The 26,744-nt window shown below is 47.1% G+C and overlaps 1 long non-coding RNA gene across 3 annotated transcripts; it reads right to left on the bottom strand.

Annotated features, from left to right (window-relative positions):
* Positions 1-12,228: 12,228 nt before the first annotated feature.
* Positions 12,229-26,444, bottom strand: LOC128345379 (uncharacterized). Of its 3 annotated transcripts, none has more exons than XR_008316409.1 (3): positions 26,185-26,444; positions 24,443-24,602; positions 12,229-16,473 (listed from the first exon to the last, which is right to left on the bottom strand). It is a non-coding gene; the product is annotated as an uncharacterized LOC128345379 (long non-coding RNA). The 3 variants fall into 3 exon arrangements; XR_008316407.1 differs by having other exon boundaries at positions 26,211-26,443; XR_008316408.1 differs by lacking the exon at positions 26,185-26,444 and adding an exon at positions 24,887-25,141.
* Between the last annotated feature and the right edge of the window lie 300 nt (positions 26,445-26,744).

The following is a 26,744-nucleotide window of genomic DNA, read 5'->3' as shown; positions in this document are numbered from 1 at the left end:
GAGCAGGGCTGGCCCTATCATACACAGCACCTTTGAGGAGTGAGGAGTGCTTTTGGCATGCACACGCACACACATATACACACACACACAACCCAGGTTGGTCTTTCAGTGTTGCCAAGTTGTGTGGCTTGTGCAAACTCAGCTCTTTGCACTTGCTTAAAGTTGACACTCTGGGCAACCAGTTGCCTTGCCCACCCCTAAGGCCGGTCCTGGTTCCAGTTCAGAAAGGTCTGGACCAGGCCTTCTAGTGCCTACACATGGTAGCACTAAGCCCATCACATCTAGCAGCTGCTGAGAGCTGGAGGTTCTCCAAGCTGATGATTAATAAATCAATTGAGAATGAATGGTCATTTAGTTTTGTGTCACTTGTTACATAGGAACATAGGAAGCTGCTATATACTGAGTCAGACCATTGACCTGTCTAGCTTCAGTATTGTCTTCACAGACTGGCAGCAGCTTCTCCAAGGTTGCAGGCAGGAATCTCTCTTTCAGCCCTATCTTGAAGAATCCAGGGAGGGAACTTGGAAGTTGGAACCTTGTGCTCTTCCCAGAGTACCTCCATCCCCTGAGGGGAATATCTCACAGTGCTCACACTTCTAGTCTGCCATTCATATGCAACCAGGGCAGACCCTGCTTAGCTAACGGGATAAGTCATGCTTGCTACCACAAGACCAGCTCTCCTCTCCTCTCACCTTGTTCTTTCACACTTCTCTGCTTCACGATTTAAGATTTAAGCAATCTTACTGAAAAAACAAGCAGAGTTCTGAGAATGATGATCTGTCGTAGATCATGGTTTTGTTTGCTCCACTTGAGACTACAAGTATGCTTGTGACAATAAAAGATCTTCCTGTGCTACCTTTCTTCTTTTATTTTGCCTGATCAACAGAGATGGATTTTGGGACGTTATTTCACTTTAACGAGTATTGTTATAACACTTTGACCAGTTTTAAAGAACTTCTCCCAGCGACGCTACAACAACCACCCTCCGTCAGATTCCTGTTATTAAAGCAGAACTTTAAAAGAACCGCTCTTTGTCCGGTTTCTGTGTCAAACTGCGGGTGGCATTTGCAAGCAGAGGAAGTGTGTGATATTCGGCCCTGAGCAGTCTCTGAAATCCAAAGCACAGTTTGGATTATAATCTGCATTATTATTTAATACCCTTGATATTGCAGATGGAGACTGGAAGCTAAAAGAGTCTAAACTACTATCTTAGGAGGCCAACTAGTAAGTCCATATCTCAACTTATCTATGACTGAGAATTTCTGAGTTCACAGCCCATGCTTTTAGGGCCATGTTTGTGTGCGCGTCAATGTAATGCGCCGTATGGCCCCGCAATTGTTGTTGTTGTTTTAAAAGTTAAAACAGTATCTGACAGGGTGCCCAGAATCAGGACAGTCATGTCCAGCAAGGGGATACGTAACCATTTCCCTTCACGCTACAGTCCCAGTGAAGATCATCCACCTGAAGCCAATGGGAACTTCTTTCCCAGGGCAAAGAGCAGCCTTAGGGAGGGCCTGATCTGGATGGGAACTGTGGCAGCGGAAAAGAGTTCAGCCCTGTCCCACACACCATGGCCCCAGGCCAGACTGCCCTTCCCTGCTGTACAGCTGGCACACAAGGGCTAATCGCATGCTTGTTCTCACATTTATTTATTTACCATACTTATATACCACCCAAAACTCACGCCGCTACACGTAGTTCGGCCCTTCGTTCACTGCCAGCAATGCCCCCTTCCCTCAGCCTCCTTGCCTGCGGGCTGCCTGTCCTTTAGCTTCCTTATCTCCTCAGACCTGTCCCGTTTTTAGCCATCCCCCAGGTGAGGCTTTAATTTTTCTGGGCTGGGCTGAAAATTGCTCAGACAGACAGTGCTGGAGGAATCAATGCAAAAGTACTTACCCGCGGAAGTCCTGCAGCTGGATTCTGTCCCCAAGGAGATCTAAGAACTCTAAGATGCCTAGAGACCAACAGATTGGAAGAGGTCAGTCTACATACCCCTACTAAAGAAAAGAGACTTCACAGATTGCGAAGACCATCGCGCAATATCCGTAATAGCACATGCTAACAAAATAATGCTCAGGATCATCCAATGCAGAATAGAGCCCTACGTAGAAAGGGAAATGCCGGATGTTCAAGCTGGTTTCAGAAAAGGCTGAGGAACAAGAGACATCATTGCTGAAGCACCCTGGATAACTGAGAAAGCCAAAGAATACCAGAAAGAACTCAATGTGTGCTTTATTGACTACAGAAAAGCCTTTGATTGCATCGACTGAGAGAAGCTGGATTGGAAGAAGATGAGTGTGGTTATTTATTTATTTATTTATTTATTTGATTTATATACCACCCTTCCAAAATGGCTCAGGGCAGTTCACAACATGATAAAAACAATTAAAACAAATTAACAATTCAAATCAAACTATTAAAACACAATAAAACCAATAAAACAGCTAAAAGCCCTGAAAATCAGGGCAACAGTTTAAAACAGTTTAAAACAGTTAATCCTTTAAAACTCTGGAAGGCCAAGCCAAACAGGTAGGTTTTAAGGGCTCTCTTGAAGGACAGCAAAGATCTCAAATTACAAATTTCTGCTGGGAGTGCATTCCATAGCCCAGGAGCGGCTACAGAGAAGGCCCGCCTCTGCGTCGCCACCAGACAACTGGAGACGGCAACTTCAGACGGACCTCCTCAGATGACCTTAATGTGCGGTGGGGATCATGTAGAAGAAGGCGCTCTCTTAGATAACTTGGACCTAAGCCATTCAGGGCTTTAAAGGTAATAACCAGCACTTTGTATTTTGCCCGGAAACATATCGGCAGCCAGTGTAGCTGTTTCAAAACAGGCATCATATGGTCTCTCCGGGTTGCCCCAGAGACCAATCTGTTTTAAAGTTGGAGGAAGAAACATCAATAACCTGCACTACGCTGATGACACCACCCTGATAGCTGAGAATGATCTGCAAGCTCTAGTAATGGAAGTCAAGGAGCACAGTGGGAAAAATGGGACTGCAACTAAATGTAAAGAAGACTAAACTAATGACAACAGGTACAGCAACCAACCTCAGAATTGACAATGAAGACATTGAAGTGGTAGATAGCTTCTGCCTTTTAGGATCGACCGTCAACAGTAAAGGATCCAGCAGTCAAGAAATATGCCGCAGACTAGCACTTGGTAGGGTTGCAATGAAGCCCTTGGAAAGGATATTTAGATGCCATGACGTGTCTACACCTACAAAGATTAGAATTGTTCGGACCGTGGTTTTTCCCGTGACACTCTATGGATGTGAAAGCTGGACTTTGAAGAAGCAAGACAGAAAAAGCATTGACGCTTTTGAACTTTGGTGCTGGAGAAGACTTTTGAGGATACCATGGACAGCCAGGAAAACAAACAAATGGATCATAGAATCAATCAATCCAGAATTTCCACTCGAGGCACAAATGACCAGGCTCAAACTATCATACTTTGGACACATTGTGCAAAGACCCAGCTCCCTGGAGAAGTACATAATGCTGGGGAAAGTTGAAGGAAAGAGAAGAGGACGACTAGCAGCAAGGCGGATGGACTCGATGACAACAGCAATGAATGTGTTGGAAATTCTCTGTGGTGAGAGAATCCCTTTCTCATTATAGCAGAGTGCACAGAGGCACAGCACAGCGGAATTTAGTTAGGCATGCGTGTATGCTGAGAGTAAAGTAACTTGGAGCCAATTCATAGTTTCAAATCAATATATAAGGCATTTATTAAGGAACTCTATTCTAGATAGGAAAGTGAGGAGTTAGGATCTCTAATCTATCTATCTAGCTGGATGCAGATGGATTCTGCATCTTCTCTGCACACATGGTGCAGGGAGAGAGGCTTGCCATGTTGCAAGGTAGAAGGGCTGTTAGGGGAGAGAGAGAGAGAGAGAGAGAGAGAGAGAGGAAGCTAGTCCCTGAGATTAGCAATCTACATATCCAAAGGAATAGTGTCAGAGCAGTAGAGAAGGGATTACGAATGTCTTGACCCTCTAGTCCTCTGACTCACTAGTCTATCCTCCACTGTCTGAGACAAGAGACAGTGCAAAGTCCTTAACTTCCAACAGAATGCACCACTGAGAGACCTTAAAGGCCAAGTTGAAGACAGATCATCCTGGAGAGAACTATCTATGTCATCACTAAGAGTCGACACTGACTTGATGGCACTTAATCAATCAATCACCATATATTAATCAGAGGAATCGAAGCTAAGTTTCCAAAACTTACAGATGCAATAAGGAGAAGTGAAATTGCAAAACTTGCTGTGTTCCCTACAATCTTTGCACCCAGGGCTTCAATGTTAGCAATGCAGCATCTCCATCTCTATATAAACATATCAGCTGAAAAGAAGCAATGAATGTTAGCCACTGGCTAACATCAGGGGCTCAAGGAACACTTGGGCGGCCAGAGGATGTAGTCCTGCCAGTGGCTCCTCAGCCCCTGTGAGGCAGGGAAAGGAGCTCATTGTCAGCAAATCAAGGAAACTAGCCAACCCGCACAGAGCATCTGTGTGCTCTTTGGGGCTGGCTGTTCCTCCCTCCCTCCTGCCCCACTCTCCCTCTCCCTCCCCCCTATGTCCCACACTCTTGCCTCCTCCCCTCCCTCCTACCCCTCCCCTCCCTCCTGCCGCACTCTCTTGCCCCTCCCTCTCACACCAATCTCTTGCCCCCTGCCTCCCCCTCCCACCCCTCTCACTCACCCTCCTGCCCTCCCTCCCTCCCTCTCTCTCTTGTCCTCCGTCCCCCTCCCACCCATCTCCCCTGCCCTCCCACCCCTCTCTCCTCCTCCTGCCCCAGTCTCTCCTGCCCTCCCTCCCCTCCCACCCCCTCTCCCCCTCCTGCCCCAGTCTCTCCTGCCAAAGTCTCTCCTGCCCTCCCCCCTCCCCCTGCTCTTCTCTCCTGCCCCACTCTCCTCCCTGCTCCAACCTCTCCTGCCCTCCCTTCTGCCCTCCTCCCTCCTCATCCTACCCTCCCTCCTGCCCTTCCCCTCTCCCCCCTGCCCCACCCTCTCCTGCCCTCCATCCCTCTCCCCCCTGCTCCCCTCTCCTGCCCTCCCCCTCTCCCCCTGCCCCTCTCCCCCTGCCCCACCCTCTCCTGCCCTCCCCCTTCTTTCTGGATTGCCTGTAGGAGTTGGCGATAGAGGGCACTGCTTTGCAGTGGTTTTGCTCCTGCCATTCCAGATGGTGGAGCTTGGTGGTGGTTGCTCTTTGAAATGGGAAGTATTGTATGGAGCCCCTCAGGGCTTCATTCTGTCACCTATGCTTTCTAACATCTACATGAAACTGCTGGGTGAGGTCTTCAGGAGATTTGGTGCAGGGTGTTATCAGTATGCTGATGACACCCAAATCTATTTCTCCTTATCAGTCGTCATCATCATCATCATCATCATCATCATCATCATCAGGGAATGGCATTAACTCCCTAAATGGGTACCTATGGGCAGTAATGGGGTGGGTGAGAGATAACAAATTGAAGCTGAATCCAAGCAAGATGGAGGTGCTCATTGTGGGGGATTGGAATCTGAGAGATGAGTTAGATCTTCCTGTGCTGGATGGGGTTACCCTCCCCTAGAAAGGACAGGTATGCAGCTTGGGAGTGCTCTTGGATCCAGGCCTCATCCTGGTTTCTCAGGCGGAGGCTATGGCCAGGAGTGCTGTCCATCAACTTGGGCTGATTCGACAGCTGCGTCCATTCCTTGAAGAGAATGATCTCAAAACAGTGATGTACCTAGTGTAAGGCCCAATCCGGTCAATTTTATATTGAATTAGCGCATAGATAGGTTAGCCATATTGTATTAGATAGATGCTTGACTTGAGTCTGTTTGCTCGACACAGTTTAGGCCTTGATCTTGGCATGAACCCGTGAGTGAACGCCAAGTTCCCCTGTTCCAGCAAATGTTCCATGCTGTCAAGAGCAGCCCCCATCTAGAGCTTCTGTCTAAACCTGGAGAAAATCGGCCTGTCGGCTCGGGCACACTTCCTCATTTTTCAGTACCTCAGATCTAAAGTACGCCAAGGCTCGGTGTTCCATTTGAAGGGGGGTCACTTGGCCCACGCCTTGTTCCTCTTCCACATCTCCCCTAGACAATGATATTAAATGTCAAATGGAACAGGTTAGCCGAGGGTCATGAATGGTCAAGACCCCTTCTTCGTCCAACCACTATTAGATGCGTAGGTGGGAAAGGAGAGGATACTTAAAACCCTAATTTGAGGGTAGAAAAAAGGGGCTCTCTCCCTCAGGGAGGGTGGCTCAGGCACGGCACACAGGAGGAGGAAAGGAGGAAGTTGATCCGATCAATCAATTTGACGGCACCTAGCATCTAGCAAAAAGAGGAACAAGTCGAGGTTCCCTTGGGGTATCGTATATTGTGACCGCAAGGGTCTGGCGGATCTGTCAGTGTCTCTAGGCTGTTAGTTTTGTGACTGCTTTGTGTGAGAGAAGTAATTTTACTGCATGCTGTATGCTGTGATTCATCTGAATATTGGTAAGAAAATAAATCTGTTTTGATTAAATATAATCTCTTCACTTCTCCTCGTGTCTTCTTGGGTCTTGGGATTCTTGGCAGCCAGTACCATCAGAAAGGACCCACGTCTATGAATGTGGGGATTTTTGGAGCCCTCATTTATTCCTGGTTGCAGGAGTTTTGGGGGAGTCAAAAATCTCTTACACTCGTACGAAAAATTCAGTTAGTTCAAAATGCGGCAGCCAGACTGGTCTCTGGGGTAACCTGGAGAGACCAGATTATGCCTGTTTTTAAAGAGTTGCACTGGTTGCTGATATGTTTCCGGGCAAAATACAAAGTGCCAGTTATTACCTTTAAAGCCCTGAAGGGCTTGGGTCTGGGTTACATTAGAGAGTGCTTTCTTCTGTATGATCCCTATCTCACGATGAGGTCATCTGGAAAGTTCCATCTCCTGTTGCCACCGGTACGTCTGGTGGCGACTCAGAACCGGGCCTTCTCTGCAGCTGCTCCTGGCCTATGGAATGCACTCCCAGCAGATAGCCACAATTTAGGCTCGCTGTTGGCCTTTAAGAGGGCCCTGCAAACTTGTTTGGCCTGGTCTTCCAAGGTTTTTAAATTGTTTGGGCGTGTTTTAATTGATTTTAAATGCTTTTGAATTGTTTTTATATTGTTTTAAGTACTGTGTTTTAGATGGTGTTTTATGTCTTTTTAAATTGGTTGTGCACCACCCAGAGCCTTTGGATGGGGTGGTCTATAAATGTAGTGTATAATACAAAATTAAAAAAGCATTGATCCAGTTTTCTCCATGTGCAGATTCTTTGCTGTTTAAGAAGATATGATTGATCAGAAAAGCTCTTTCCACATTCCAGACATTTATACGGCTTTTCTGTGTCTACACATTGATTGATAATTAAAATAATTAAAATGTTCACATTCCATGCATTTATACTGCCTCTTGTGTGCATTCTCCAATGGGCATTAAAGTCTGGTGTGCGATTCAAGCTTTTCTCACACACTGGGTAGACACTCCTTTTCATTCCTATTTGTTTTGCTTGCTGAACTGGAATTTCATGAAAGTTGTCCCCCTGGCAAGCCATGGATTTCCCCCTTCACATCTCTGGTTTCCTTCTGGCTTTTGGAGTTTCTCTTGATTGCTGAATTGCCTTCCACCTTTTGAAGCTGGTTTCTGTCTGACGATATTCCGTGCAATCTGTTATCATTCTTGCTGTCCCACCCACTGGTTGCCAGAGAAGCTACATTCCCCCAATTCTCCTCTCTGTGCAGGACTTCTTGGCCTGCTTTTAGCAAAGCTGGGTCCTCCTCAGTGAAATGCAAAACCATCTACTTCAAGGGTATTGGATCCTGAGCTGGCTGCACAGCAGCTGTTTTTGTGCACCTCCAAAGAAGAGATGTCATTCCATTACCCAGTGAGGTCTGGTCTGCTGAGAATGAAGAGACCCCAGATTTTGATTCCAATTTTAAAAGGCCTGCTGCACAGGAGCAATGGTATCCTTTTAAACATTATTCTAATGACTTCCATCTGCTGGACTTTGAAAAAATGGAACAGGAGTCATTCCATGAAACTGATTGGCATACGATTTAGGACAGACAAAAGGACTTACAGGTGAACCCCATTATCCACAGATAGCGGCGTATTGCGGCAATGGGAATCCGGGGCTTAGGTTCCTGGAGGCTGGGGAAAGGGCAAAAATGGCAGGAAATGAGGGGAAATAGCAAAAGCAAGTGCCCTATCAAAGTCTCCAGCCTTCCAGGAAAACCGCCACCCCCACCCTCCGCTAGTCCCAAATTGGCCATTTGTCTTCTTTTTTAAAAAGAGCCACAAAATGGCTCCTACTCCCAAAATGGCAGCCGGAAATGACTTTGGGGATCATTTCCAGCCACCCTGGACATGCAAAATAAACCCGTTCTTCACCTTTTTTCCCTGCGTAAGCCGAGGTTGGCTGTCAATGACTTGACAGCAGAGACACGAAAGCATGGGTGTTGGATCTGCAGATAGAGAGGTTTCCCTGTATTCATGCACACAGCAGCACTTAATCAGTCTTTGGAATTTGCTGCCACAAGGTGTATTGATGGTCTCTAGTTTAGATGGCTTTAAAACAGGATTAGACAAATTCATGGAGGACACATCTATCCGTGGATATTGGTCTTGAAGGCATACCTCCCTTCTTCCACTGTTTCTCCCCACAACTGGCATTCAGCACCCTACTGAGCCTAGAGATAGCATATAGCCTCTCCCTCCTGCTTGTAGACTTCTGGTTGGTCATGGTGGGCAACAGGATGCTGGGCTAGATAGCAGGGCCAAATAAATCAGCACTGATTTGATTTGGGGATCACCTTGGTGCTTCAGATGTGTTCTCAATTCAGTTTGATGCTTCAGGGGAGCAATCCAATTTACTTTGGCCCTGTTTGATGGAATCACTTCAACTCGAGCCTAAGCTTTGGCCTGCCTCCCTTCGCCCTCACTACTCCCCAAAGCCCTGCACATTCCACAGGACTTCTTTCATCCTATGCTTGCTACGTGGCGTCTTCTTTCAGTCTTGAATGAATACCAAAACAGACCACCTCTTCAGAGCTTGGAGCAACATGTATGGGCTTCTCAGATGATCCAGGTACTAATCAGGACCCAAGCAGAAGAATTGGTGCAGCGTCGTGGTTCCAACCACAAGCTAAAAACCCTTGGCTGCAGTGTTCCCTCTAAGAGAGATTTCCAGATGTTGACAGCTCCCAGAATCCTCAGCTGCAATGGCTTTTGCTTGGGGATTCTGGGAGTTGTAGTCAACAACATCTGGGAATCCCTCTTCTAGGGAACACTGCTTGGTTCCAATCTCCACTCAGTCATGAAGCAGACCTTTGGCAGCCCATTGTCCACTAGCCATGGCTCCCCCAACTGGCAATATACTAAACTATCTTACAGGGCTATTGTAGGTATACAACATTAGATGGATAAGATGGGCAAATGTTTTTACTTTTATTCCCCCACCCCCACCTCCGGCTTTCCTCCAAGGATCCCAGAGCAGAGTACATGTTATGTCTGTCCTCACAACGAGCCTGGAAGGTACACCCACTGAATTTCACAGCTGCACAGGAATTTAAACTTTGTCTCCCTATTCCTAGTCCAAAACCCTAAGACCTACACCACACTGGCTCTCAACACTGAAAAATATGCACAATATCACATCTGAAGGTGCCTCCGTACTTTTATGGGCCTGGAGAGAGTGCAGAATTGGAGACACTGAAGTCTGAAGCTACCTCGCACATGAAAATGTGTGCTCTACCACCCAACTAACTTTCAAGAGCTTCTTCACTAATTGTGGTATTAAATTTAGGCTTACAGGTACGAATGTCATTATGTGCACTTGCTCTGGAGTAAGTTATTAGTCAGTAGTAATTGCCATAGAGACAAAACCATCTCCACTAATGGTGGAATGAAATGAGTGAGTGGATGTGTTTTTCCTTTCCACCTATTGAAGGCACTCTCCAGACTAGAGCCATAAATGCTCCCTGATGGCAGACACACACCATCTATGGAAACCATGTGCTATTTTATACCAATAGACCTCGCCCATTCTGGTCTTCCGTTTTTGAAAGAGAGAATTGTTACAGAAAGCGGCAAGTAATTCTCAGGGAAGCTTTAGAGGGGATTTTGCTGCACTCTGATTTATCCAGAGAATCCAGTATAATTGTAGAAGCAGCAGCAGGCAAAGGCTAGTTAGGTTAAATAGATCAGATTATGAGAGAGATTGTCACGGTCTGGTCTCAACCAGCCCCATGATTTGACCAGCTTTACTGCTGCTGACCCCAAATGGAATTCCTTATGTTTCTTGGCTGTCTCCACTTGGCAGCCCATCAGCCTTCCGTCTCTCACTCAATCTAGGCAGGGTGGTGTGGCATTTAAGCCTGGGGTGGAGAACACAGACAGAGACTACACCAGAATTTAATCAAGAGGTGAAATCTTTACTTGAGAGGGAAAAATACCAATTTGAACATAGCTTTTGCAATGTTTAACAACCATAAGAGCAAAAAAGAAGAAGAAGAAGAAAATGAGATAAGCCCATCCAGCAATTATCGGACACTCCACGCTGGCCCTAAGAGGCACCTCACCAGCAGCTCTTCGTCAGCCCACTTGGCTTCCCTGCAAGCCTGGCTCTCTCTCTCTCTGCTCAGCGCTGCCTTGTCTGGTTCTGCTGCTATCTGTTCCTCCAGCTGCTCCAAGAGCAATCCAGCTCCTCTGTGTGATCTTCAGCTCTTCTTTGCTATTCAGCTCCTCCAACTGCTCTCCTGCTCCCTAAACTGCTCCAACCTCCCCTTTGAATCCCTGGAACTCTGCCCACCTCCTGAGGGCACTTTCCAGATTAAACCCTACAACAGTGTCACTCCAGACCTGCTCAGTGTGCTTCCATACTTCCTGTGTTGTGACACCGCAATCCCTGCATAATTTCAGAGTGTAATCTGGAAAGCGCCCTGGATTAGCCAATCAGGGCAAACACAAACCAGAACTTAGGGGTGGGGGTGGGGCAGGGATGAACACCAGCCAGAAAAACAACCCTGGGGTAGAGAAAAGGTCAAGGTTTCATCTACTCCAGCAACGCAAGTGGTGAATGGACAGCCATTTTAAATATAAATCAAAATAAAGACCAAGCAAACCTACAACATGGAGTTTTTGGCCCCATTCTCCACAGAGGTCAAGGAGGATATTGTGGGGACTGTGTCAAAATGCTTTGCAGAAATCAAGGCACACTTTGTCCACAGCATCCCTGTCCTCTACCAAACTAGTAACTCTGTTAAAAGATGAGGAGAGATTACTCCAGTGTGACACATTCATGCTGGCACCTACTAAACACCAGATTCTCTTTTTGCTGTGCTCACAGACAGACTGCTGACAATACTTGAAACATTCAGCAAAATCACTGAGTAACCTTTTCCTGGATTGTATCACTTCAAGCTGCAGACGTGTGATTTGTGCATCCCTCCCCACAGAAGATCCCTGCACATCGAAAAATAGCTCTGAAGGGAAAGGGTTAGACTGAACCAAGAGTGCACATCACCCTTAACCAATTGAGCAGTTTCCCCTGCATTTTATCACACCACCTGCCAACTCCTGGCAACCACAGAGCCATGTGGTTGTCTTTGGTAGAATTGGGAAGGGGTTGACCATTGCCATCTCCTGGTAGTATGAGATGATGCCTTTCAGCATCTTCCTATATCACTGCTGCCCGATATCGGTGTTTCCCATAGACTGGGAAATAGCGGGGATTTGAACCAGCAGCCTCTTGCTCCCTAGGCAAGTTACTTCCCCACTGTGCCTCTAATAGCCCATACCGATCCACAAAATAAAATTAATGAGGTGCTCCTTAAGCTTTTTCTCTGTTTGCACCCCTGAGTTGAACACTTGTTCCCAACATGCTATTTTTTTAAAAAAAACTATTATGAGGGAGAGCATTTAAAAACCCTACCTTCCACTTGCAGCCTGAAGTGATACAGTCTATGCAGAGCTTTGCCACTTGATTGTGTGAGTATGACCCAGACTCCCATTTGTGGAGTTGGAGGAGCAGAAGACCTGGCTAGAGCAGAAGGAGCAACTCATGCTTCTCCTGAATTTCGGATTCTGCCTCTTTGTAAAGCTTGCCTTTGTGGATCTATAGCTCACACTCAATGCTACTTGAGACTGTCTTGCAAGCGTTCTGCCATGAAGTCCCTTTGCACCCACACCCAGAAATAAACGACAGCACACAGGAAATGGGTTGAAACTAGGGCCATCACTTTATTGACTCATTTTAGCAGAGAACTAGAGTGTAGCTGGGGGAAATCGCACCTGCCACCAACGGGGTGGGGCACTACATCCCCTCCTCGGACCTGCCATGGTGACCAAGGGGCTACACTATTTAGCGGCACCACTCCTAACATCCGCCAGATCAGAAATCCCGTCCAGTGCAACAGTGCAGAGTAGGCAAAAAACCAGCCACCTCCAGGCCAATCTGGGTGGATGGGGAAAATTCCTACTCGGCCCCAAATGGCGACCGGCTAATCCCACACTGTCACCTGAGGGGGGTGAGTGGATGCCGAGGTGTCCCTGCAGAAGGCCAAGAGAGGGCGGGGATCGCTTTCACTAGCGCACCCTCTGCCCCCCTGCTTGGCCTTACAGAATGGTTCACTGTGGGGTCCAGCCTTGTTTCTTGCACCCTGCCAGGACTGGACGTGACATTTGCACCCCGCACTGGATGCAGAGCCAGGGGAAGGGGTGGGGTGGGGACCCAGACTCGGAATCAAGAGATGGGACAGAGGGAACGGGTGCAAACCTGGGCTGCAACTTCAGTAACTAGTTTGAAGGGAGCTCTGTAAACTAAGGTGTGGATTCCACTCCTGGGGTGAAGTCGTTTCCCGGGAAACTATGCCCCCTCTTTGCAAAAGCCTCATGACCTTGAGTGTACATGAGGCTTTTGCAAACCTAGTCAAAAAGGGAATGGGCATCTGTTGTGGGGTTGCTCTCCTCAGCCTCTTCCTGCCTTCTCTAGGGCCCACCATTCCGCTCAGCCACCGGAGAGATTTGTCATTGTGTCAATGCATATTTACCCGGCCGATGCAACCCTCAGCACTCGCGTTGATAACAGTGCATCAGAAGCAGGATGGGATCCTTTCTTAGATGTTGAAAGGGAAGCTCTTCTTTGCTGGTATAGCGGAGAGAGAAGAAAAAGGAAACAAATGTGAGCTACTTAAGTGGTGTTTTCTTCACGACCCTCTGTTTCAACTGCCTGGTTTTCATGTTGATTTATTTATCCGCCCCCCCAACAAGCCATTGCTCAAAACGTGATGGTTCTCTTCATAAGAAGATCTGGATTTACATCAGGGGACTGTATTTGTTATTGCAGGTGTGGCCAGCCTGAGGTTCTCTAGCTGTTGTTGAACTCCCATCAACTCATGCCACAATACAAGGTGGCTGGGGGTGATTGGAGGACAGCTTCTATCATCCCCAGCCAAGCTTTATGGCAGGGGGTGATGGGAGCTGTAGTCCTGAACAAGAGAAGCTGGGGATGATGGGAGTTGTAATCCAACAAGAGCTGGGAAGCGTCGGGCAATCTCTAGCCTCTCGGCTTCCTCTGTGCCATTTCTCTTGCTTTTGGATGTCTGCTCTGTAGAGAATCAGTTTGCTGCCCTGCCCCCTCTTAACACCACAACTCCACCCGGCCAGAGCCTAAATGCTGTGAATAGATAGCCCCACCCGCTGCCCCACAAAACCACACATTTATTTTATTTAGCATATTTAGCATGAGGGCTCAAGTGGCAGCTACAGCAAACAAGCAGCAGAAACATGAAACATGTGGAAAGAGACTACTACGGAAACATCTGTCAAGCTGGTCCAAGAGAAATCAAAGGGCAGCAGAGGGATCCAATAGGCTGTACAAAAATTTAAAGAAACCATTTAAGATAGAGGCAATTTAAAGTACAAAAATTTCACATACAAAACTTCTGGGGGACATTGCCCAAATAAAGTTGAAGGTCCCCAAATATAGTTCCAGGGGAAACAAGCCTTGTGGGGTCCGGCAAGAGGAGGAGGGAACGCCAAGCCTTGTGGGGTCCGGCAAGAGGAGGAGGGAACGCCAAGCCTTGTGGGGTCCGGCAAGAGGAGGAGGGAACGCCAAGCCTTGTGGGGTCCGGCAAGAGGAGGAGGGAACGCCAAGCCTTGTGGGGTCCGGCAAGAGGAGGAGGGAACGCCAAGCCTTGTGGGGTCCGGCAAGAGGAGGAGGGAACGCCAAGCCTTGTGGGGTCCGGCAAGAGGAGGAGGGAACGCCAAGCCTTGTGGGGTCCGGCAAGAGGAGGAGGGAACGCCAAGCCTTGTGGGGTCCGGCAAGAGGAGGAGGGAACGCCAAGCCTTGTGGGGTCCGGCAAGAGGAGGAGGGAACGCCAAGCCTTGTGGGGTCCGGCAAGAGGAGGAGGGAACAAACGGGCGAATGGCCCTCCAGGAATGGGTGGCAGTTTAATATATGTTAAACATTTACTTACCTAAAACAGCAGGATTCTGAATTTATGTCATGAACCTGAATTTTAACATCAAGTCATTTGGGAGGCAGGAGGAAAGAACCAACGGGCAGCCGGCCCTCCAGGAATGGGTGGCAGTTTAATATATGTTAAACATTTACTTACCTAAAACAGCAGGATTCTGAATTTACGTCGTGACCCTGAGTTTTAACATCAAATCATTTGGGGTAATAGCATCTTAAATTCAGATCAATGTGTTACTTTAATGGCCTTCCCTTATTCGCCCTTAGTTTCAACCTTCCTATTTTCATGTTGATTTCTTTATCCAGCCCCCTTATACAAGCTGTTGCCCAAACCCTGATGCTTTCTTTCACGATGCTTTTCACCATGGATTTGCATCAGGGGACTATATTTGTTATCACTGTGTTGGATTACAACTCCCACCATACTAAAACTTCTACCATCCCCAGCCACCTGTTTTGATGGGGGTGATCATCTGTAGTCTCAACACAGCAGCTGGGGATGATGCGAATTCTAGTCCAACAGCAGCTGCTGAGCTACAGGTGGGTCATCCCTAGCTTCTTGGCTAATTGCTGTGAATAGCTATCCCTCCCCACCCCTCTAGTGCTTCAAGTGGCAGCTATTGCAAGGATGCAGAAGCAAGATGAAAGTGTAATGTCTGTGCAAGCAGATCTCTATGGAAATCTCTCTTGAGCACGTCTTGGGAGAAACCAAGAGGTAGTAGAGGGATCCGATGGGCTGTACACAACCCTGCGTTGTTTTAACCAAGAGTCTTTTCAATATGAAATATATAAATATTTTTAAAATAAAGCATAAGCATCAACTTTAAAATATTTGTAACTTCTAATATAACTTCTGTGTAATCTAACTTCTGACTTTTCAGGGCTCTTACAAGGACCCTTCCATTCCAAACATGCATGATTCCCTTTTGATCAACAAGACATGCAATACTCCTGCAAGGTTTTGTAGCTGAGGATGATGGGAATTCTAGTCCCAAAACATCTGGGGACCCAATTTTAAGAACCCTTGGCTTCTGGAATTTATATCTGCCCTTACTGCCGGGACCTCCAAATATGCAATTCTTCTATCCTCACAATAGTCCTGTAAAGTAGGTCAGGCTGAAGAGAATGACTGGAAATAGAAGTTGGACTACAACTCCCATCATACCTGACTGTTAAGAACCTAACAGCCCTGCTGGATCAGACCCAAGGCCTATCTAATCCAGCATGCTGTTTCCCCATAGGGGCTCACTGGATGCCTCTGGGAAGCCAACAGACAAGAGATTCTCAAACTTGGTCCCAGATGTTGTTGGGCTGCAACTCCCATCAAGGGAAGGGATTCAATCAGAAAAATAAATCCATGCATCACTGGTCCCTCTTTACCAATTATTGACATTAAAAAAGTGTTCACAAGTATATGTGCGAGTGTACCTCTATACTATCTATATCTGTACTTGGGATGGTTGTGTGTGCCTCTGCAGACATCTCTCCCGTGGGAAATTATTCTCAAGGCTTAGCTTAAATCTGCTTCCTCATAACTGCAGTCAACTTGGGGGGCAAATAGAATCAGTCTGGGTGTCGGGGGGGCGGGACTTGCAGATCCCTTGCAGACTCAATGTGACGATCACAGCAGAATCTTTGCATTTTAGAGTGGGAAGGCTCCTTGGAGATCATCGTTATCTGGCTTCTGTCTGAAAACCATCAGCAAAGAGGAGCCCAGGACTCCATGAGGTGACCTTGGCAACCCTTCTCCCATTTGGGAAAGCATTCCTACTGCCTAGCCTAAACCTGCATTCTCGTATTGGCAGCGTTCAGTGCTGCGCTCAGTAGCAACAGAGAGGAAGTACGCTCCTTTTTCAACACCTTTGATATCTGTGGACTGCTGTCTTTTCCTATGTAGCTCTCTGACAGTCTGGCCTCTGGAGGTGGTAGGAGTCAGACTTACCTCTCCATCTTCTGGGAAGACAAATTCAAGAGGTTCTTCAACACTGTGAAATAGAGAAAGATTTTTTATGCTTTGCTAATCTCTTAGGAGCTACTCAATGGCACAGCAGGGAAATGACATGACTGCCAGAGGTTGCTGGTTCAAATCCCTGGTGGTATGTTTCCCAGACTATGGGGAACACCTATATGGGGCAGCAGCAGGAAGGTGCTGAAAGGCATCATCTCGTACTGCATGGGAGATGGTAATGGTAAACCACTCCTGGTCACTAGGAGTCGATACCGACTCGACGGCACAGTCTACCTTTACCTTTGATCTCTTAGGATTTGCTACAATCTCCATATACACAGAGGAGTGCTAGACAAGGCAGGGGAGTTTTATGAAAGCAAGTAGTTTTAAGAAAATAAAGTTTAGCAATTAGCTACTTAACTTGACTCAATTAGCAGCTACCCCAGCTAACTGAGCAAAGAGACACCTTTTTAAGTGCTGATGCTCTGATATTTATATACCGATGGCATTTGTAAGGTAAAGTGTGCCGTCAAGTCAGTTTTGACTCCTGGCGCCCACAGAGCCCTGTGGTTTTCTTTGGGTTGACCACTGCAGGGGGCAAGCAACAGGTCCCATCCAACCCCAGCACAGCATCCCTCCAGTGGCTGTTGCTGGCTTCTGTCTTAGGGTTCTTTTTCGATTGTGAGCCCTTTGGGACAGGGATCCATCTTTATTTTTATTTCTCTGTGTAAATCGCTTGGGGAACTTCTGTTGAAAAGCAGTATATGAATATCCATTGTCATTTTGTGAGGCTTGATGTTTAGCAAGTTTGAGACGGCTTTTGTATGTTTTCTTTATCTGAAAAATAGATTGGTGGGAGTGTTCTGAGCCCGATCTATACTGTCTGTAAATACTCTTCAATTGTTTACTTAGTGTCCTACAGCATGAGTCAAACCAATGATTAGTTGCTCTCTTACAATGAGCATATGAAGACTGTAACTTGCTCAGACATGAGAACTTTTGTATAAGAGCATCTTCTCACACTCTGGATATCAATCAGGCTGCACTCTAACGAGCAGTGGAAAAACCTGAATTGCGTGTGAACTGCTCCCCAATAACTTGTAGGGACTTCAGGATAAATCTGGCCAACATGTGAATGCAGCACCTCCATTCCAGAGGAGGTGTGTGTTAAAGGGCTTTAAAAGCCTCATGTGAAAAACCTCCTGGAATCAAACTTGACTGAATTTGTTCAAGAATTCTGAGAAAACAAACATAGGCTCACCCTGCATGGTTGAAAGTCTCCTTTGCTAATCTGCAGCGAGGAGGCCATTTTAATAATTAGTGTTTCTGGTGTGTTCTAGGCATTAAAAGTAGCACAAATATATAGTACTCAATGTCTATCACTATATACTGTGAAGTGTGCGTGTGTGTATTCAGTGAAATGTATTTCCAGGCAGCATACTTATTTTGAAATATCAGACTTAATCCTTGGGGGCCTGGGATGTGTGGAGGCCCTGGACTTTGAGGGGCTGGGGGCCCATTTTAAAATCTCATCTCTGGGCCCATTCCAACCTTGCTATGCCCCTGGTGGTCACTACACAAAACTTTCTGCACAACACCTGCACAGAAGAAACTTCCATGTAGAAAATGTGTCTCTTGTAAATTGACCCTGAATTTTCCATCCATGACTGGGATATCTGAGAGTTAGAGTCAATAATAAAAGAACAGCACACTGCTTGTGACAGGAAGGGGCAAATGACAATGATTTCTTAGTCTGGCAGGGGCTGGTTTTGGCCCTGCCAGAACTTGGCTGTCTGCTCCTGTTGCAAATGCAAATTCCTCTGTCTCGTGTGGCAAACTAATGTATCCTCCTCCCTCCTGGTGCCAAAGTAAGCACTAGTGTGGTGAATGCACATATACCCCATCATGAGCCAACAGTCATCACAAGACAAAGGCTGGCAGGAATCATTCACTGGTTTATAGACACCCCACCACCACCACCAACACCTTCTTCTTCCCCTATTTTGCTAGTGGCTATTTGGGCAGGTGATCCTCTAGGACAAAGTCACAGTTTTGTTTTTTGTTTTTTTAAAGCCTGAGATGAGACCGAAAATGAAACTTGGAATCCTCACATAACTCCTGACTGCTGTTCTAAGTCTTTTACAGAGATGGCTCATGTTTTCAGGTTTTGATCAACAACCATGTCTAGATGGTACAGTGTTCTACTCTAGATGGTACAGTGTTCCTTTTAACAGGCATTTCCAGATATTGTTGACTACAAGTCCCATCATCCCTGTTTGGACAGGAGTGCAATTTCAGTGCTTGCCCTAGGCACTATTTCCCCTAGATATGCCCCTAGTTCTAGGCCCCTGATTGTCTTGGTTGCCCTCTTCTGCACCTTTTCCAGTTCGACAATGTCCTTCTTAAAAGACGGTGACCAGAACTGTGCGCAGTACTCCAAATCTGGCCACACCATAGATTTGTATAAGGGCATTATAATACTAACATTTTTATTTTCCGTCCCCTTCCTTATGGTCCCTAGCACAGAATTGGCCTTTTTTCACAGCTGTCGCACACTGAGGACACTTTCAATGAGCTGTCCACCATGACCTCAAGCTCTTTCTCCTGGTCAGCCACTGACAGCTCAGACCCCATCAGTGTATATGTCAAGTTGGGGTTTTTAAAATACCAATATGCATCACTTTACATTTGCTTACATTGAACCACATTTGACATTTTGTCGCCCACTCACCCAGTTTGGAGAGATCCTTTTGGAGCTCTTCACAATCTGTTTTGCATTTCACTACACTAAATAGTTGAGTGTCATCTGAAAATTTGGCCACTTAGCTGCTTACCCCAATTTCTAAATCATTTATGAACAAGTTGAATAACACTGGTCCCAGTACAGATCTCTGGGGGACCCCACTTCACACTTCCCTCCATTGTGAAAACTGCCCATTTATTCCTGCCTTCTGTTACCAGACCACATATGAACCTGTTCTCATTCAGCAAGGCCTATTCTTCTATTTGTTTAACAATTTTGTCCTTAAGTATGCTTTCCATCAATTTACCTGGCACAGAAGTTAAGCTAAGCAGCCTGTAGTTTCAGAGCCTGATTGTAGGGAGAAATTATGTATTTTTGCTAGGACCAAAGACTCTCTTTATACCTTGAATCTCAAGACAGGATAAATACTCAATGGGTGGGGTGTATTTGAACATAGAGGGACTGTATTTCAGGATCTCTATGGAACTCCTAATGCCCTCTCCGCCCTCCAATAAAGCAAGCCACAAAGGGAGGGGCTGATTTGGATGACGTTTGTAGTGTGCAGGAGGGGTATAATGCTTCCCCTCAAATCCATAGCCCTAATGCTAATTGCTACCAGAATTTGTTAGCTGTTGAAGGGGAAATGCCCATAAGCTTTCCTTTCCGTGATGAATACTGAGATCTAAGCTGGTAATTGGCACAAGAGCAGAAGACTGGATCCCCATCCCTCTGCACCCTGGCCCCTATCCATATCCACACATCCTGCAGCTACAGAGAGGTGGGCTGGTCATGTGGTAGCAAGCATGACTTGTCCCCTTAGCTAAGCAGGGTCCACCCTAGTTGCATATGAATGGGAGACTTGATGTGTGAGCACTGCAAGATATTCCCCTCAGGGGATGAAGCTGCTCTGGGAAGAGCAGAAGGTTTCAAGTTCCCTCCCTGGCTTCTCCAAGATAGGCTGAGAGAGAGTCCTGCCTGCAACCTTGGAGAAGCCACTGCCAGTCTGTGTAGACCATAGTGAGAGAGATGGATCTATGGTCTGACTCAGTATATGGCAGCTTCTTCTGTTCCTACATTAAAAAAAGAAAAGAAAATGATGCTGGGAGTTCTAGTCACTATTGCACTGTTTTGCTAAAATGGAAATAAAAGTGGGGAAATAATGAAGACACTGGCTAAATAAGAGACAACCGAGCACTAATCATCCACCATGATGACTAGACGAGCAACAAAATTGGCTGAACTACCAGAAGTCCACAGCAACAACTACAATGTCAAATATTTCTAAATCACTTTTCAACAAGAGCAACAAGGGTTTTAAAGGAACCCTTGCTAACTTGGCAAGGAGGCACCTTTTACCGTGGTGATTCTCTTTATTTAGCAGGGGGAGAGTAACAGGCCCTATTCACCCCCCGCACAGTACTTCCAGTGACTGTTGCTGGTGTGTGTCTTATGTTTCTTTTTAGAATGTGAGCCCTTTGGGGACAGGGAGCCATCTTATTTGTTGGTTATTTCTCTTTGTAAACCACCCTGAGCCATTTTTGGAAGGGCAGTATAGAAATTGAATTATTATTATTGTTATTATTATTATTATTATTATTATTACATCAAAAAAAGGGAAAAGATGGTTGCCTTTCCCCAAAAGGCTCAAAATCTTTAAAAAAAATCTTAACACAACAACAACATATGGCTTGTTCACAGAATAGTCTGAATCTAGGTTTAATGTGGGTTACCAGCATTAGTGTGATTGCATGAACCCATGTCAAGGTGGGAATCTCAGGTTAACACCTTGGTTCACACAATCACTTCAATGCTGGTAACCCACATTAAACCTAGCTTCAAATGACTGTGTAAACCAGGCCATAGTGGTTTACTACTATGGAGGGGTGTTATGCTGGAATTGGATAGGAAGAATTGCTCCACCCACTGCTCAATATGACCAAGTCACCTCTTGAAAAGGTGGTGCCTCTTTCCTCAGTTAGCAGGGGCAGCAACATACTAGGGATGTGCACAAACCAAGATGTGCAGAGGCCATGTGTGTGCTGCTGCTGCTGCTCCGCTGCGCCAGGGCTACTGGGGGGAGTGCCATCGCAGTAGGAAGCAGCATGGAGAGGTGGAGGAATAGGCAGGCACCTGCTCTCTCCTCCCTTTTAAAGGGGCCAAAACGGTGCTGTGAATCTGTGCACAGATCTTGATTCATCCACATCCCTACAAGTAGGGATGGGCCCGGAACCGTCCGGACCTTGGCGTTCCGGTTCAGGTGGGGGGGGGGGTAGCTTTAAGAGCGGCGGGAGGGCTTACTTACCCCTCCCGACTCTTTCCCGCTCTGGCCCCGTAATGTTACGAGTAATTGGGGCGGCAGGATACCTCCCTGCCTCCCCTTTCCCCGCTGTTACAGTGGCCTTTGGCTGGGGATTATGGGAGTTGAAGTCCAATAACATCTGGGGACCCAATGTTGAGAATCTCTGCTCTAGAGGATGCTGTACTTGGTTTCAGTACATCTAGCACTGAAACCAGTACTAGTATTGAAACCAGTACATCTTGGTTTCAGCATCTACAGTTGATGTAACACCTGAACAGGACTACTGCACAGGGCTTATCTGAGCCAGGCCGTGCAATCCCTGTCTGGGACCAAAATGAGCAGGTGTGGGGAAGAGATGCTCTGGAGGCCCATGGGAGTTGCAGGGAGGGAAGGAGAATCGTGTGGAGTGTCTCTTGTTTCAATCTGCAAATCAACCCTATAGGGTAGGTAAGTCCCTCTGGCAGATGGGAAGCCTGAGGCCCTGGGGTTTTCCTGATAGAGGCAGCATCCAGTGGGGGCTGTCAGACTGCTAGTGCAGCCTCTTGGCCCTGTGCTACTCCAGTCTCCAAGTTATGAAGAGGGCCTTGGTAAAAAGGAACAGGATGTTTTCTAGCCTCTCTTAATCTTAATACAGAGAGAGAGAGAGAGATTGACCTCTTTTCTTGGAACAATGGGTAAGTGTCTGCTGCCTATTCTTCTCTTTATGAAGATCTTTGTCTGAAGTTTAGAATTTGTGTGCACACTTCTTTCAGTTTGGGATTGGTCAAGATTAAGATTATGGAGTATGGAGAAGGCAAAGAGGACAGTGCAATATAGACAGTGCCATATATTTCTATGGCAGGGTAAAGTGTGCCGTCAAGTCAATTTTGACTCCTGGCGCCCACAGAGCCCTGTGGTTTTCTTTGGGTTTACCATTGCAGGGGGCAAGCAACAGGCCCCATCCAACACAGGCACAGCATCCCTCCAGTGGCTGTTGCTGGTGTCTGCCTTAGGTTTCTTTTTCGATTGTGAGCCCTTTGGGACAGGGATCCATCTTTATTTTTATTTCTCTTTGTAAATCGCTTTGGGAACTGCTGTTGAAAAGCAATATATGAATATCCATCGTCGTATTTTTACATGATGATTATTATCCTCACAACCATCAGAGATGTAGTTTGGGCTGAGAGACAAGCATGTGGGCCCACAGTCACACACAGTGGCTTTCATGGCTGAGTGGGGGATTCAAACTCACGCCTCCCTGAGTCATACGCCAGTTGTCTTGTGGTAAACAGACACAACACAATCAGCACACCAAATGTGGGGTTTTACATTTCACAATTTTGTGTTTAATTCTGCTTTTCCAAGGTCAGTTTGCAGAAAAGAGGACATAAACGTGTGTCTTGATGGGCTGCTCCTGTTCCTCAATGCTAACATTCCTGCTATGATGATTCTGAACAGGCTGAGATTAATTTTAAAAATCAAAGGAACAAAAAAGGGAAATTCTTACTGAATCAGGAGTCAGTTTTACAGTGAATCTGTCAATTAAGTATGGGAGAGGAGGAGGTGTCACAGCAATAATGGGCTATAACTGCTGGGTAATTAACTGTAACTGCATTTCTAAGCAGATTAAAAGTTCAGCTCTCATTTGCCAATGAGGCTGCTGGGAGAATTATTTGGAGAATGTTTTCCAAATATTTTAATGCTCAGTAGGAATTACTCACAATTTCCTATTCCCACCCCCAGCCCCCGTGAGAATATACTGAGAAAACAGAATATTTAGGGCATATTCACCTCAAGCCTACCTTGGCACACAAATTGAGAGGCAGGCACAGGGAACCAAGGAGACACACAGGAATTCAAACATGAAAACACAAAGCCAGGCAGTAAGTGATACTGAGTCCTTCTAGCCTGGTACATCAGTTAGGCAAGTCCTTCCTTTTCTGCTCCTGGGACACTGACTGGAGATGCTCCCCTCTGCCCCTGTCCTCCTGGGATTCGGGGGGGTGAGGGGGAAGAGCCCCCCTGCCCTTACTGACCAGCCCCCCCTGCTCACGGGGCCCATTCACTGCTACTGAGCATTGCGATCTGGCCCTTGTCTTCCACACAGCTGCAGGGACCAGGCCTTCCTGCATTCCCCTCCACACACTCGACTTCTGCAGCACTTTCCCCAAATCCAGTCCCAGGACCGCCTGCTAGCTGCCACCTCCTTCCAGTTTGCTGCATTTCAGTCAACTTTGTGCAATATTTTTTAAATGTATTTAACTTAAATGGCACAGAGACATTAAGAGAGGCTAAAAATCTATCAGGAAAACCCCAGGGCCTCAGGCTTCCCATCTGCCAGAGAAGACTTGCCTACCCTATAGGGCTGATTTGCAGATTGAAACGAGACAAGCCACACGATTCTCCTTCCCTCCCTGCAACTCCCCACGGGCCTCAGGGGCATCTCTTCCCCACACCTGCTCATTTTGGTCCCAGACTGGGATTGCACGGCCTGGCTCAGATGAGCCCCACACCACCTACCCCAGTGACAGCTGGTTTAACTTTGGGGCCTACCTCCCCTGGGCCTGAGGGGCCATCTTGGAGCACTTGCTGGGGGAAAGAGCCCCAAATGCTCTCAGCATAGAGCAGAGCCATGGGGAGAAGGCAAGCCTCCTTTCCCCAATCTTTGGAGAGATTCCTTGGAAGAGACCAGGAACGCAGCATCACAGCCCAGCAGTGCTTGCCCCACAACCCAAACACAGCAGAGTTTTCCATGTTTCCCCCACAGAATTCAGAGACACAAAGAGCACCTACTTTCTCTAAGACAGACCCAGCTTCTTCCCAAAGCCCTCTCTGTAACTAGGAGAGCTACTAGGACCGGCTGACCAGGAGTCTGGATGACTCATCTGGAAGTCCCTGCTTTGGATCTGGCCTCAGAAGACTTCAGGCAAACCCCACAGCCTCAGTTATCCCATCTGTGATATGGAACCAACAAGACTCGCCTACCTTACAGGACTGTAGTATGGATCAGGAGACACAGCTATCAGGATCCTCCATTGCTTGCTTCGCCTTCATTCTTTTCCGATTCCCACTCCTTCTCCTGGGCACTTTTACTTTGGCACAGGCCCAGCTCAGGGAAGGCTGCTAGGCCAAGTGGAGACCAGGCCTAAAAAGAGGACAGGAAGACAGTTTGGACAAGAACCAGAGAACTCCTGCAGAAAGGAACAACAGGGAAAGACCAAGGCCCCAGGAGATAAGCCAGCAGAGCCTGGATGCTGGACAGACAGAGACTCAAACATTAGGAAACACAGCTAAACATGCTCTTGTAGCAAGGGCCATCTAGACTCAGCAGGGCTTAAATAGGGGCCTGCAGGTCTCCACCCTGTAGCTGGTCTCTCCAGCCCTTATTGGGTGCAGCTGGTTCAGGCTCTACTGTTCAAGAATCCAGACCTTTCTTGATTATGCCCTCATCACAGTCAGCTGTATCCTTGCAGGATCCTGCATTCTCTTTGTGCAGCTTGACCTTCCTCCAGGTAGACAGGAGAAAAGACATAGGAAACTGCCATATACTGAGTCAGACCATTGGTCTATCTAGCTCAGTAATGTCTTCACAGACTGGCAGTGGCTTCTGCAAGGTTGCAGGCAGGAATCTCTCTCAGCCCTATCTTGGAGATGCCAGGGAGGGAACTTGAAACCTTCTGCTCTTCCCAGAGCGGCTCCATCCCCTGAGGGGAATATCTTGCAGTGCTCACACATCAAGTCTCCCATTCAGATGCAACCAGGGTCAACCCTGCTTAGCTAAAGGGACAAGTCATGCTTGCCTCCACAAGACCAGCTCTCCTCTTGTGCCCCCAAATCTTTCACGTCCTGCTTTGGTATCTCTATTTCTTTTGACATAAAGAAAAAGCAGATCATCCAGATGTGTAAGCACTTAACCCACAGTTCCCGGGTCTGAATGACGTGCAGAGGTGTGTCTGAACAAGACCAGACTCCTCCCTCTCATGCAGGGAGGAGGGACCATGCGATCTCATCACTCTTTCCAGTCACACTCACGATCCACAATTAGTACAAAGGTTGAGATGCCATTTTTAACTAAAAGGAGTTAACATTGCAAAAGGAATGAGAAGAGAGTTCCCTGTCCCAGAGGGGCTCACGGTCCAAGCAGCAGCTCCAGAGAGACGCCAGGAGTAGCCTCAGAAGGATGCTATGCTGAGTTGATTAGGGGCAGTTGCTCCCTGCCCCCCACCCCGAAATATAAGCGAGGCACCACTTTAAAAAATGTTTTGCTCAGTTAGCAGGGAGGGAAGCCAAGCTGTGTGTCACAAGAAGGCCCGAAGATGTTTCCGTGTCCCAAAAGGAACTGCGACTTCGTCCAAAGGTCCCTCTTGGCCCAGGGAGCAGGGCCGTTTCCCAAACTGTGTGGCACAAGAGGAGGACCCCCCCCCCATTGGCTCCCTGTTCCCAAGGGCCAAATGATTGGAAAAGAGACACAAGGGAGGCCCTGGAAAGGGCGCTGTGCAGTGCTGAAGAGGGACAACTGCTCTCCCCCTGCTCAAAAGAAGAGTCTCTACTTTAAAAAGTGCCTCTCTTGGCCCAGTGGACCAAGGTCTAGCTAACAGCCGGATAAAGGAAATTCTACAGAAACCCCCTACGTCTCCTCCAAAGGAAACAGAGGAAAGCCAGGGCTACCCTTGAAACTCCTCGCCACTTGATGAAACGGTTCACAGCACAGAAGAGAAGCCCCTTACCCTCCATCATGATCTTTATCCTGTACCTGCTATGATGCTGAAGGCGCCCAGGAGAGAAAGGCCTGCTGGTGTCCTTGAAGCCCTTAACTGCATCATCTGGAGATCAACCTTTCTGCTAACCCCGGCAGAGGAAAGCAGAGGCGAGAAGGAAGCAGCTCCTCTCCCAGCTCCTCTCTCTCACTCAGTGATGGGAACGGCTCCAGGAATGGCAGAAATCAACCCCTTTTGCTCCCACCAGAAACTTCTGAGCAGCTGACAGTTGAGAGAAGGCAGTTGGTAATATCACAGAGAGTGATGTCACAAAGAGCAAACAGGGTTCAACAAAAAATCAGTGAGGCACAGTTATAGACCACTTCTCAAAAGAACTGACCACCCACAGGTTTAAAATAGAAATAAAAATATGTTATTGAATTCAAAAGAGAGGCTTGACTTGTATCTAAAGAAACACACATGACATTTCCACATGACACAGATCACGCAAGATGTTTCACGTGTCTGGCCACTAATACAGCATTACTGTCTAAAGTCCGATTCCGACATTATGCGGTACGAGTGTACAG

Source organism: Hemicordylus capensis, chromosome 2 (genome assembly GCF_027244095.1).
Source record: "Hemicordylus capensis ecotype Gifberg chromosome 2, rHemCap1.1.pri, whole genome shotgun sequence".
Taxonomy (NCBI): domain Eukaryota; kingdom Metazoa; phylum Chordata; class Lepidosauria; order Squamata; family Cordylidae; genus Hemicordylus; species Hemicordylus capensis.
The sequence above is the reverse complement of the archived record's forward strand: the minus strand, read 5'-3'. Positions and strand labels throughout refer to the sequence as shown.